Genomic DNA, 14,140 nt, shown 5'->3' with positions numbered 1-14,140 from the left:
CCAACACACCACCACATAGAAGATTGTACTGGTGACAACAGACTGGTAGAACATGTGAAGGAGAGGCCTGCATACTCCAAAGGACATCAGTCCCCTCAGGAAGCAGAGGCGATTCTGGTCCTTCCTGTACCCAATGTCTGTGTTGGTGCTTCACTCAAGTCTGTCATCTAGGTGCACTCCCAGATCCTCACCACATCCACGTACTCACCGCCAGTAGTAACAGGGAGCAAAGCAGACTTAGTCTTGCTAAAGTCTATCACCATCTCCTTGGTCTGACTGATGTTGAGCTGCAGATATTCATCCCTGTATTCATCCTCCTCAGCTCAGGTAGTAGACACCAGCAATAACAGGAAGGGATCTACCTGTAATTTTACTGATCCTGAGTGAGAGCTTGTTGTTGTGGAGGCACCACTCGACTAGATGATGTACCTTGCTGACTCATCACTACCCATGATTTGTCTAACAATGGTGGTGTAGTCTGTAACATTTGTATGTGGCATTGGAGCTGTGCTTAACACAGTCATGTGTGTATATGGAGTAAAAGTGGCTTATATAGAAAGGGTGAGTTCAACATCTAAAATAAACTTGGATAGGTACACAATGGGAGGGGTATGGAGAGCTATGGTCCAGGTGCAGATTGATGGGATTAGGCAGAGTACTTGTTCAGCATGGACTAGATGGTCCGAAGGGCCTGCTTCTGTGCTGTAGTGTTCTCTTCCTCTGTAACTGAAATGCGACATATTTATCTATTTTATTCAGCTTGTGAGGCTTGCGAATCAGTGAAGGCTGTTGATATAGGAGTACAATCAGCCACTGCTGCGTCTAACTTTCCAGGTGTCTGTAGACAACTCTTTTTGCTACCTACAACTGCCAATTTTCGTGTTTCATTTCTAATCAGACTGTTTGCATTCTCAACGATGTCATTATATAAACAGCACTGATCTGTGTGGTTCGACATTTGTCATAGACTTCAGACAGAAAAAAAAAACTTATAGGTAACACGGTGCAACACACTATATTCTTTGATGAGGCTTTTGTACAGTTGGTTGGGCGGGTGTAACTTCTCTAACTACCCTTAGACATAGATTTTTATAGTTCTTTCTTCACATCAGTCAGGGATTGAAATGCTAGAAGGGATGGAGCACCATCTAGCTCCATCTCCTGGTAATACGGCAAATGTAGGCTTCAAGCATTGTGAGGTCAGAGGTCAGACTGCGGAAGTTAAAGACAATGAAGGCATTCAAGTAGCTCAAGTGCATCTTATACCATTGCTCAATAGGAGTTCACAGGATATGACAAGGAGCATTTTATAAAAAGGATGAACAAATAATTGGTGATAGCCTCAAGCAACATTGTGTCTCAAAGAGGTTTAGATTAGATTAGTTCATCTATGTTAAATGTGCCAAGGTACAATAAAATTCCTTGTTGGTGAAGTTCACAGAATAAACAGTACACATAACAATAAAGATACCAGGATAAGTACAATGCTATGTGCAAAACACCCGAGTGTTGCAAATATTGCATACAATTCCCCACGGTTACGTGCTCAGCCTGCTGCTGATGCATGACTCTACTGCCAGATCCAGCTCAAACCGAATCATCAAGTTCTCTGATGACCCAACAGTGGTAGGCCTCATCAACAACGATGACGAGACAGATTCCAGAGAGGAGGCAGATTGGCTTGTAGAACGGTGCAATCATAACAAGTTGAGTTTGGACGTGGACAAACCTTAAGAGATGATTGTGGACTTTAGGTTCAGGCTGACCACTCCTCACTGCACTTAAAATGCTCCTCTGTGGAGAAAGTTAAGAGCACCAAGTTTCCGGGAATTCATGGAACGGATGATCTCACCTGGTCCCTCAACACCACCTCTTTAGTCGAGAAAGCACAGCAGCATCTCCACTTTCTGAAGAGTTTGAGGTGCCCCCCCAATTCTAACAAATTTTTACAGGAGCACCATTAACAGTGGCCTGACCAGCTGTAATACTGTCTAGTACAGGAATTCCAAGGCACCTGACTGCAATACCCTACAAAAGATTGTGAGGACTGCTGAGAGAATCATCCATACATACGGGATGTTTTATCAAGGTGGGTCCCTTCCCTCCTACCCATCCTACAATCTGTTTGACTTCCTGAATAAAAGAGGAGGTACTGCAGCATTAGGACAAGGATTATTAGGATGGGAAACAGCTTCTTCCCCCAGGCCATGAGACTACTAAACTCCCTGCCAACTCAGGGATGTGTGTTGGGATGTTGATTCAGAGGGCCGTTTGGTCCCGGGAGGTGTAGAACGCTTGACATTTGAAGCCGTGCTCATTCAGGTAATTGGAGTATATTCCATCACACTCCAGAATTGTAGATGATAGAAAGATTAAGGGTGTCAGGAGGTGAGTCACTCACTATAGGAAACCCAGCCTCAGACCTGTCCTTGGAGCCAAGGCATTGATGTGGCTGGCCAAGCTGGTCAATGGCAATGGCCTAGAATGTAGATGATGGGTGAATGAGAAATGGTCATGCCATTTTATGTCAAGGGCAGGTGGTTAGAATTAATTTGTTGGAAGTAGTCTTGCTTGGAGTTGTAGTGCAGCACGACGACTTGCCACCTCTCAGGCCAGGCACATTTGTACTTGCTGCTAAACAGTAATGAGATGGAAAAAGCAGGCCTACAGTCTATAACGCCAATGGCATACTAATCATAAAAATCCATCTATAATTTTGATGACATTGTTTTTATATAGAGTAAATAAAAAGTTCTATTAAACATTCCTACACTTTTAATTTTAGACCTTACAAGCTCACTGTTGTGTTGGACTGACAGGAAAATACAGTTGTGAGTAAGGTCAACTTAGTGAAATAATTTTGACAAAATTCATCAGTATGGATTTGCAAAAATGTATATGCTTTATGTCTTAACATGACTGCACTCTCAACAGTGTTGTAAAGTATTGATACATCAGCACTTCTGACAGCACAGACACTGGAGAGATTAAGTAGCTCCCTGGTGAAGATGTGTGTCTGTGAAATGTTATTGTCTGAATTCTGTGCCAAATTGTACTCTGGAGGTTATTTGCTGACTGTACATGACTGCATCTTCCTGGTTTTTGCTCAATTCTTTTGTTTACAGTAGTTCCACAATTTAAGACAAGACAAAAACCCTCCCTAAACTTTTGTCTCACCAATAAATATTTTATTATTGTGACAAAACATCAAGTAAAATTCCTGTTACACACTTTTTGCTAACTTTGCAATATTTTTTCCACCAAGAGCAGCAGCAAGCATATACAACAGCGCTTAGAAGTAATCTCTTTGCAAAACAACTTTCAAAAGTTATTAAGTTTTAAATACAGTGGCATTCAAAATTAGCTTTGAAAAGTTCATTGCAATCTTTTAATTTTATTTGAGGAGGATATTAACTTTTATATTTTATTCATACGTAATTAATAAAAAAGCTGGGAACTCTTTAAAATCATCTATGGAATTCTAAAACCCAAAGACTAATTATAGAGTCACAGAACACTACAGCACAGAAACAGGCCCTTTGGCCCATCTAGTCCATGCTGAGCTATTAATCTGCCTAGTTCCATTGACCTGAACCTGGACCATAACCCTCCATACCTCTCCCATCCATGTACCTGTCTAAATTTCTCTTAAATGTTGAAGTCAAACCTCTATTTACTGAAGAAAATTTGTGCTGAGGCATTGATCCTTGCTCTTGTCCAAATAGACTCTTTGAGCTTGGAGGAGCTGAGAAGAGAAAAGGACCAGTCATTCATTTCTAATTTGCATTCCTTTTGATTTTTTGATGCAGTAATTCACAATAATAACTACCAAATAAAGAAGCATCTAATTTATTTCAATATATTCTTCATACCTTCTAAAATTGGCAGCAGTAAATTGTGTGAACATGGACCCAGATTAGTGCATGGTGATTGGTTCCCCATGGTAAGTTGAAGTTTGCTGGAGGCATTAGAGCTGGGAATAGTGTGTGAGTTCAAATCTTTAAGATGCCCAGGCTGGAAGCAAGCTCTATCTAATGTATGAATTTCATTTTACATCTCATATATATTGTCTGGTGATTACTAAAAATAATTGATATGGAATAGGGTAAAACTGAATGATATACTTCTGAAGATTTTGGTTAAAAAGAGAAGTTTCAAGCAAATGTGGCAAAAGGTTAAAATACCATGGGTTACATTTTAAAATAAATGCAATGGAACCATTTTATTCATAGGATAATTGATCTAAAATGAAATTGTCACGACATTGAGGCAAAAGATATAAATAATTTCCAGAAGCAAATAGAAATGCTTTTGAAGATAATAGAATGAATAATTGAGTCCAATGTATCAAAAAGGAACACACACTATGGGTCTAATGTTCTCTTCTTGTTTCTAAAAGACCTTATGGTTAGCTTAGGCTTGCATTTATTCACACTTGGCTAGTTATGATATACATACATTAAATACAATACGAGGCACAACATGCAACCAAACATGCAACATTAAATACAATACGAGGCACAACATGCAACCAAACATGCAACATTAAATACAATATGAGGCACAACATGCAACCAAACATGTTTTTCTCTTGTATTTCTGCCTTTAGTTGCCAAGAAAATATTTTCCCCTGTTTTCATAAAGAACTGCAGATATTATTTTATTTTAAAATAAATCAATCTTGAAATAAACAAGCCACACAAAATACCAGCAGGACTCTCTAATTAGCCGACTCTAATTCATGCTTATGTTATTTGGAGTTCTTGCTTTTATTTGCTGACCATGACTGACTGAGTTAATAGTGTTCTTTTATATTATTGACACGAAATGCAACTTAGGGTTCTGAAAAGATTATTTAGACTGACTGACTACTATGGTTAATCTAGCCCAACAGAAATATCTCAGAATTACATGTGATATCCCTAATCTGACATGAAGTTCTTTGGTGAAGGCCAATGAGTCCAAAGTAAATTTAAAATGGAAGGGTGAATGAATGTCTTGTACTTTGTACTACACATCTCTGTGGGTTGTTCCTCCGTTCATATTTCTAGCACAATAATGGTCCCAAGAATAAAATAGGTTAAAAAGTGTAGAGGAAAAGTCCCCTGGATCCCGTCCTTTCTCCTGTCTCACTATGAAGTCAATACGGGCAATCCTAAAAAAACAAATGCTATTAAGATAAAAGTGACAGTACTTAATTCCAGCTGCAAAAACAGCACAGAAACTGAGCAACATTTTTTCCCCTTCACAGTACAATCAGCTTTTTCAACTGAGGAGCTGTTATGGAGCCATGGGTTAGTTGTCAGAATTTAAAAAACCATATTATTGCTGCATTTCAGACAGATTTTATTAGAGGCGCCACTGTCATTCAATTATCAGATGATAAGTACTCTTGACTGAAATTTAATGGTTAAATTATTGGATAAAAGAGTCACACTTAAAGACTGTTCAGATTTTTGTGAGTTTTTAAACTGTAAAATGATACTGTTTTTTCAAGCTCGTCTAAATCCCGCTTAAAAATTGTCTGATTGTAAGGTTTGACCTCTTTTTACTGTTTGAGGTTTTGACAAGCTATTTTCCAACTGCTTCCCTTCTGCTCTCTGACAAACCAGTTCATAATCCTGCAATGTACATCAATTCCATATGTGTTGAAATGCTGAAAATTACAATTAAATGAATTCATACTATGATGCAACTACTGTATAGTCCTTGAAGGTTGTCAATAAAATTAATTGTCAAATGGACAAGGAGAGGAAGTAATGTTGAATGGCAGTCGGCAATGCTTAATTGTTCTTTGTCAACATGATAGTCAGTGAGAATCACAATCTATAAAGTTAAACAACAGATTAATTTAAAAGATACAATGACAGATAAAAGTAGGACAAGGTTGAGAACAGAAAGTCTGGTAATATTTCAGACACAACTTTCTTAAATTTGATTGTGAATGCATTATGTATTGTCTGCAGGGGAACATCAATTTCACTGGGACTTAGCAAGAGATTTATATACATAGGATGTGAAACCAAGAACACTCAAGGAACCAGGAGCATCTCTAACTGTGGGCTGAAGAGTTAGTTTCGAGACTGTATGACTCTGTGAGAATCTACCTTTGCCTCTACAGGTCAAAGTGCATCACGGTAAGGATAAACAGCATCTTTAAAACTTTCAGAAACAAATATACATAATTCTAAGAGTCATAACTAATTAACTACATCCTGATCAGAAGTTTTGTCTTGCTGCCATGTTGGTTTTCCCTGTACCTCCAAAGGAAAGTTGGTAGAAAGTGATTGGAAACATCTGCTTTCAGGCCTAACTGCATGAAAGTGGCTTGAAATCAATGTTTTCTGGGATTAACGACCATGGAAACTATCTTCAATTAAAAAAAGGTAGCTGAAGGAAGTGAAAGAAATGGAGCCCTTGCTTTTTCCCAACTCTGTTTTATCTGTTGCAAGGAAAAGTCTATAGAATATCTTTTGGAGTAAAAGGAGACATAGAATAGACCATTTTTGTGCCATGTGAGGTGGTATTTTAAATTCTTGATCAATGCTGTCAATTGATGAATGAATTATGAGTAATGTCATACATAATTGGAGTGTAACTTTGTTAGAATACACTTAAACAGAAGTTAACAATTCTGCCTTTCTGCAGTGGTCATTTGGCTAATGTGTGAACCTCCACTGCTTTCGTAAGAGATTAGGATAAGGATTAGGAATTCAATAACACCTAAAAAGCAAGGACACTTGCTGTTTCTGGATTTCCAGGCAAATAACCTCTTCCTCAATGTCAACAAGACAAGGGAGAATTTATGATTTCAGGAAAACCCACACCATTTCCACCCCTCTTCAAGTTGGTGACACAGCAGTTTCAAACTCCTGAGTGTGGACACTTCACACAAACTCTCATGGTCTCAGAACACATCCTCTACAGTGTAGAAAACTCACCAATGCCTTTACTGTCTATGGAGGCTGAAGAGAGCTAACCTTTGCACACCAATACTCACAACCTTCTGCAGATACGCAATGGAGAGCGTTCTAACACACTGCATCCCTACATAGTATGGAAACTGCGCTGTGGTGGGCAGGAGAGCTCTACAACAGGTAGTTAAAACTGCCCAATGCATCATTGGCACCAGCCCACCAACCATGAAGGACATACATATATACAGAACAATGTCAGAAAAAAGCAAGCTATATCATAACCCACACTGCTTATGGACTGTTTGTCCCACTCCCATCAGGAAATGGGTTCAAGTAATAATCAACTGGTTATTTGGGCTGATGGGCTCGGTAAATTACTGCAACAGGGACCAGCAGCATCTCGTAGACATTTAACGACAACCAGCAGGCATCCTTTAATACCTCAAATCAGCATCAAACAAACTTGCAGTGCTTCAGCTGTGCTGATTCCGGAGAACGGATTGGGATAGAGGAGGTTACCTTGACCACCCTGAAGGGCTTGAAAACCTAGTGCTCTGCTGGGCTGGCTTGCAAAGTCTAGTGTTCACAGGAACTGAAGCTGCTGGAAAAAATACTTAGTGGCTGAAACTTCGGGAGGTTGCTGGCAGCCTTCTCTGCAAGTTGTCAGATCTTTTAGTTTGCACAGCAATAGCCCACCTCTCATTAGCTCTCTTCCATCAACCCCTGAGGCTGGAATATATTTGTCATGTTTAATACCATTGGTATCATTTGTTACCAGTGGGCAGAAATTTGGTCCTGCTGCTATGCTGATTTTCCAAATAAATTCTGAGAAAAATTGGCAGAAAGGGATTGGAAGCAGCTGCGTGCAGGCCTAACTCAATCAAAATGCCTTGACTTTTGGACTAAGGGTAAAGTTAAAACTAACTCTGACTAAGTATATGAGCAGTAAAAACCAAAGCTGATTCTTGTTTTCCATTCATCCTGCTTTTGGTATCAGCTGTAGGAGATTGGGAAGTAATATTTGGTGGCTGTGGGAAGGAGGCCAGTCTTTCTATCCACTTTCTTTTTTGAAGTTGTTAGTTTGGTTGAAGAGTGAAGTTTCAAACAAACAGAGATTATCTGTAAATCTGACAGAAATTTGAATTCAAGTCCAAGAAACCTTGGCAACTGATAATGACGTATTTAATTAATTTCAACTCTTAGACATACATATATTTGGTCTGAAACTTTCAAAGAGGCCAGCTATCCTTACTGTGATGCCTTCCATTCTGTGGAGATAAAGATAGACTTCAGAGAATCACACAACATGGAAAAGGCCAATCAGCCCTCAAACACCTAATTAAACCAATCCTATTCTAATCTAACTTTCCTTGCCCCACTCTTCTCAGTTTCTGCCAATGTCACCAAACACGTCTGATCTTCAGGGGCAATTTTTAGTAGATCTTTTGACTGCACCTCTGTTCCATCCCGTGGCTGAATTAACCATGTTCGGCGTGATTACTTTTATATTGGGGTCAGTTTTTGTACTCCCCATAACATTTGGAAAAAGTACCCCACCACAATATGCAACTAAATTTAACCTACCGTAAGGTAGGCAGAAAATGCTCTAAAATGCAACAGTATCTTCATGTATCATCTGACAGACTTTAGAGATCACAATGAATGTCAAGAGAGAAGTTGATGAGAAGGCAGGGACAATGAAGTGGGTTAGAGTTAGATCATTGTTAAAACTAGTGGTGATGGTTGACGTTGAGTTAGGCCAAAGGGTTTGCTTCTGTGTTGTATCTTTATGACCAGTCTGTTCTCAACAGGTTTACACTTAGTAAAATCCCAATGGCTGTAATGTTGGAAAAAGAGTACATATGTCAATAGGCAAAGCAACAGGACTGCCAAATTAGATGACGAAGAAGAAAAGTTCAAAGTACATTTATTATCAAAGTATGTATACAGCATACAACCTTGAGATTCATCTCCTTCCAGGCAGCCATCAAAAAAGAAACCCAAAAGAACTGATAACAAAAAACAAAGACCGTCAAGCACCAAGTGTGTTAATAAAACACATCATGCAAACAATAAATGTAAACAAATAGCATTCAGGATGTAAGTGATTCCATAGATACAAAGCCTGGAACAAGCCACAGCATCAGCCTCACTTCAGCGCAGAGTCGAGTAAACATCACCGAACAGCGAGCGGAACTGGACTGACCTTCGCCTCTGGTCCTGACACCCTGTCTTTCAAGTCTGGCCCAGCTTTCAAATCATCCAAACATCAAGTCATTCCTTGTTCTAAGTCTCAGGCCCTGTTGCTTCAGTAAGAAGATAGGTTACTGGGTAATGAAGTCATGCTGAAAGCATTGTCATTGGTTATACAGTATAGTTGAGTCAAATGAAGTATGATGCATGTTAATGTACTATACACATAAGAAGGATTTATGGAAGTTGTGGAACTGTTAAAGTATTTACATTATTTTCCCTCTGACAGTGCATCGACAAGATGCAAAACCTGGTAAATAATGTGTAATTTTTCTGCTTCAGTTTTATTCTCTTTCTTGCTCAATTTGTTCAGGGTTCATCCAAGGGTCTGAAGGTCAGCAGGATATTACAAATATACATTGGCTCGAAAGACTACAAGGATATAATTTGTTCAGTGAAAGATATACTAACATTTATTGGGCTGAATTATACTTATTTTTAAGAGTCCTTTCATGATTTCCATGGTGAGACTACACACTTTCATCTTGTCTACATGATATGTTTAACAACTCTGCCACTGTTCTATGAACAAGCGCAGTCTAGGCAAATGCTTTGCCAAGCACCTGACCTCTGTAGCCATAACCATCTGGAGCTCCTGGTTGCTAACTTTCTTAATTCTCCTCCCCATTCCCACATTAGCCCATCTCAGCCTCCTCCACTGTTAGGGTGAGGCCAAATGCAAACCCCATTCCACCTGGATAGTCCACAACCCACCGGCATGAATATTGACTTCTCCAGTTTAAGGCAACCAACTCCCCCTCTGCTTTTGATCAACAAAGACCTATTCACACACACCCTTCTTTCCCAGGCAAAAAAAAAGCACCCTTAGACCCAGTCTAAATTTTCTTTTTTCCACTGCCTCATTATCTCTATGACCATCATCCCAACTCTCCTCCCACTGGGTCCTCTCCCCCACTAATCCTAATCCTCTCTGTCCACTTTGCCTCCCTTGTATAGTTCCTCTTTAAATTCATATTTTATCAGATTTGTTAATCTGAAGCCTTCTGCTGCTTCTTCATTCACCTCACCCCATCTTCCAGTCAATCCCTCCTCACCAGGATCTCCCAATCACTTGCCAGCTCTTGCCTTCTCCCTCACTTCTTTGTACGGGTTATTTCACCTTTTTTCAGTCCAGATGAAGGGTTTCCCATCGAAAACGCCTAGTGTCCATTTTCTCAGCATGCAGAATGACCCAGTGAGACCCACTAGTAGCTTATTTTCTTTGGCTGCCTCTGGTAAGTTTATCAAGTATTAGTAGGCATTAATAGTATTAGTGTTGGTATTAATATTAGTAATGGCTCCTCCAAACACAAAAGCAGTGGAAATGAAGCTTGGTTATTGTAGCTGTCGATGTGAGATTCTGGCATCAGTGTTGGACTTCTCCTCGACGTTAGTAGTTGTTATAATTTTTGCAATTAATGGAAAAGAAAAGCAATATTTACAAATTTGATTTGAGGATCGAATGTACCTCTCTCACTGTAGATTTTCTACTTGGATTTTCAGATTGCTTCTTACTGCAATTACATGTCAATTTTTTGGTTGAATGCAAAGAAGCAAGTTTAATTGCGCTTAAGGCTGTGCAAGATGCATGAACGGTGAATGGGTGTTAGGCAGATGGACGGAAAACAAACTCAGGAAAATGCAAGGCCAGTGAAAGTCTACCAGGCAGACAGGCTCTTCGTTTTAGTCTGTGTTGGTGAGGATTGTGGAATTCAGAATATAAGAATACTTACTGTAATTGGGGGACTACAGCTTTCAACAGTGGTAAATATCCTGAATATTAAGAGATGAATTGAATAAGAAACCATTATGCACCTAAAATTACAACTGAAAATGTGATAAATACTCAGTAATTCTGCCAGCATTTATGGAGAGAGAAAGTGGTTAGGCATTTCAGAGCCACTCCTGTTCTGACATGTCAGCATGGCCTCCACTTGTGCCAAGATAAGGCCACCCTCAGGGAGGAGAAGCATTACCTCACATTCCATGTTGGTAACCTAACATCCAACTTGACGGGATGAATATAGATTTCTCCTTCCAGAAAACAAACTTCCACTTCCCTTTATTCCCCACTCTGTCCTTTTTACCTCTTCTTACCTGTCTATTACTTCCCCCTAGGTCCCCACCTCCTTCCCTTTCTCCTATGGTCCACTCTCATAGAAACATAGAAAACCTACAGCACAATACAGGCCCTTCGGCCCACAAAGTTGTGCCAAACATGTCCCTATCTTAGAAATTACTAGGCTTACCCATAGCCCTCTATTTTTCTAAGCTCCATGTACCTATCCAAAAGTCTCTTAAAAGACCCTATTGTATCCACCTCCACCACCGTCGCTGACAGCCCATTCCATGCACTCACCACATTCTACATAAAAAACTTACCCTTGACATCTCCTCTGTACCTACTCCCCAGAACCTTAACCCTGTGGCAACCATTTCAGCCCTGGGAAAAAGCCTCTGACTATCCACATGATCAATGCCTCTCGTCATCTTGTACACCGCTATCAGGTCACCTCATCCTCCATCGCTCCAAGGAGAAAAGGCCAAACTCACTCAACCTGTTTTCATAAGGCATGCTACCCAATTCAAGCAACATCCTTGTACCCTCCTCTGCAACCTTTCTATCCTTCTTGTAGTGAGGCAACCAGAACTGAGTACAGTACTCCAAGTGGGGTCTGACCGGGGTCCTATATAGCTGCAACATTACCTCTCAGCTGCTAAATTCCATTCCACAATTAATGAAGGCACCATATGTCTTCTTAACCATATGTCTTCTGAGCAGCTGATTTGAGCGTCCTATGGACTTGGACCCCAAGATCCCTTTGATGCTCCACATTGCCAAGAGTCTAACCATTAATACGATATTCTGACATCATACCTGACCTACCAAAATGAACCATTTCACACTTATCTGGATGGAACTCCAAATGCCACTTTTAGCCCAGTTTTGCATCCTAACAATGTCCCGCTGTAACCTCTGACAGCCCTCCACACTATCCACAACACCTACAACCTTTGTGTCATCAGCAAACTTACTAACCCATCCCTCCACTTCCTCATCCAGGTCACTTATAAAAATCACAAACAGTAAGGGTCCCAGAACAGATCCCTGAGGCACACCACTGGTCTCTGGCCTCCATGCAGAATATGACGCGTCTACAACCACTCTTTGCCTTCTGTGGGCAAGCCAGTTCTGGATCCACAAAGCAAGGTCCCTTTGGATCCCATGCCTCCTTACTTTCTCAAAAAGCCTTCGATGGGCTACCTTATCAAATGCCTTGCTGAAATCCATATACACTACATCTACTGCTCTTCCTTCATCAATGTGTTTAGTCACATCCTCAAAAAATTCAATCAGGCTCGTAAGGCATGATCTGCCCTTGACAAAGCAATGCTGACTATTCCTAATCATATTTTGCCTCTCCAAATGTTCATAAGTCCTGTCTCTCAGGATCTCCTCCATCAATTTACCAACCACTGAAGTAAGACTCACTGGCCTATAATTTCGTTGGCTATCTCTACTCCCTTTCTTGAATAGAGGAACAGTATCCACAACCCTCCCAACCTCTCCTGTCCCCATTGATAATTCAAAGATCATCGCCAGAGGCTCAGCAATCTCCTCCCTCGCCTCCCACAGTAGCCTAGAGTAGATCTCAGCTGGTCCCGGTGAATTATCCAATTTGATGCTTCCCAAAAGCTCCAGCACATCCTTTTTCTTAATATCTACATGCTCAAGCTTTTCACTCTGTTCCTCACCTATCAGCTTCCTTCTTCAGCCCTTGACCTTTCCCATCCACTTGACTTCACTCGTTATCTCCCAGCTAGCTTTCTTTCCTTCTTTCTTTCCTTAAGAAAGAAACTTCTCTAAATTTCCCCTTTCCCCCTTTTTTTCTTGTGTCTGCCAGGCTAGAAATGGTTTGGAAGTGCCCTTGTCCATCAAGAATTCTTGTGTTGTATTTCCATGCTGAGGTGTAGATGTTTGATAAAAGGTAGTTGTTGCTTGCATTTACTGTTTATCTCCGATAGGGGAATCTGCAGCAAATGACTCACACCCCTCAGAGTGTCCGATGCGTGAGATGATTTCAACTCAGAAGTAAATGCTGAATGCTGCAAGTAAGTCCATGCTGTGCGAATGGAGATCGAAGGGAATCATTTTATGCAACTGCACTCCTGCGTGAACTTCTTGCAGCCAGTTTTTGATATTTTGGGGGAGAGTAAACAGCTCCTACCCACTCCTACCAGATTAAGCAGTTGAAGACAAGTTGCTTAGCAACATAAGAGATGGTGAAATTGAGAGCTATCCTTGTTGCACTGAGCTTGTTTCTTTTTCTTTTCTTTCTTGAGCATATGATACTTAAGGCACAAATTATTTCAATGTGTGAGTGTGTACTGTTCTGAATGCTCTCTAAGTATATCACACAAGGGAAAAAACATTATAATTAGGAAACAGCAGATAAAGGTCGTACTGATTTTACACATCCATTATTGTAAAGGAGAGGAATGTCAGTAGGGACAACTATCTGTCCCCTTGAAACTATTTCCATCAAAACATTATTCACAGTAAAAACTCAAAAGTAAAGTATGCTTATCCCAACAAAACTGTCAGATCTTCAAAACATGTTTCATCTGCAGTTTCAGAACTTAAAACATTCACTGTACAAATTAGTTTTCTTGAATGTAGCCCATAATCAAAATAGGAAATTGAAATGGCTGATGTTGCAGGCTAACCATAATCAAAGGTTAAGTGTTCTATTCCAGTTTCTGACGGGGAGCACTGCCTTGGGCACTAAAACCAGTAGAGTACAGGGGAAACTTGAGTTAACAGGAACAATATCACTAGCATATGGAATTTTAAGTTGAAACTAGCCAAAAGCAGTACTTTTTAAATTATCCATCCTGCTCTGGGCAACCAAAGCTGAATTCACAATTGAATCCATCAGCTCAGCCTCCTCCTGATCTGTAGATTTGCT

The sequence above is a fragment of the Hypanus sabinus genome, chromosome 12 (genome assembly GCF_030144855.1).
Source record: "Hypanus sabinus isolate sHypSab1 chromosome 12, sHypSab1.hap1, whole genome shotgun sequence".
Lineage (NCBI taxonomy): Eukaryota > Metazoa > Chordata > Chondrichthyes > Myliobatiformes > Dasyatidae > Hypanus > Hypanus sabinus.
Note: the sequence above shows the minus strand (reverse complement) of the source record.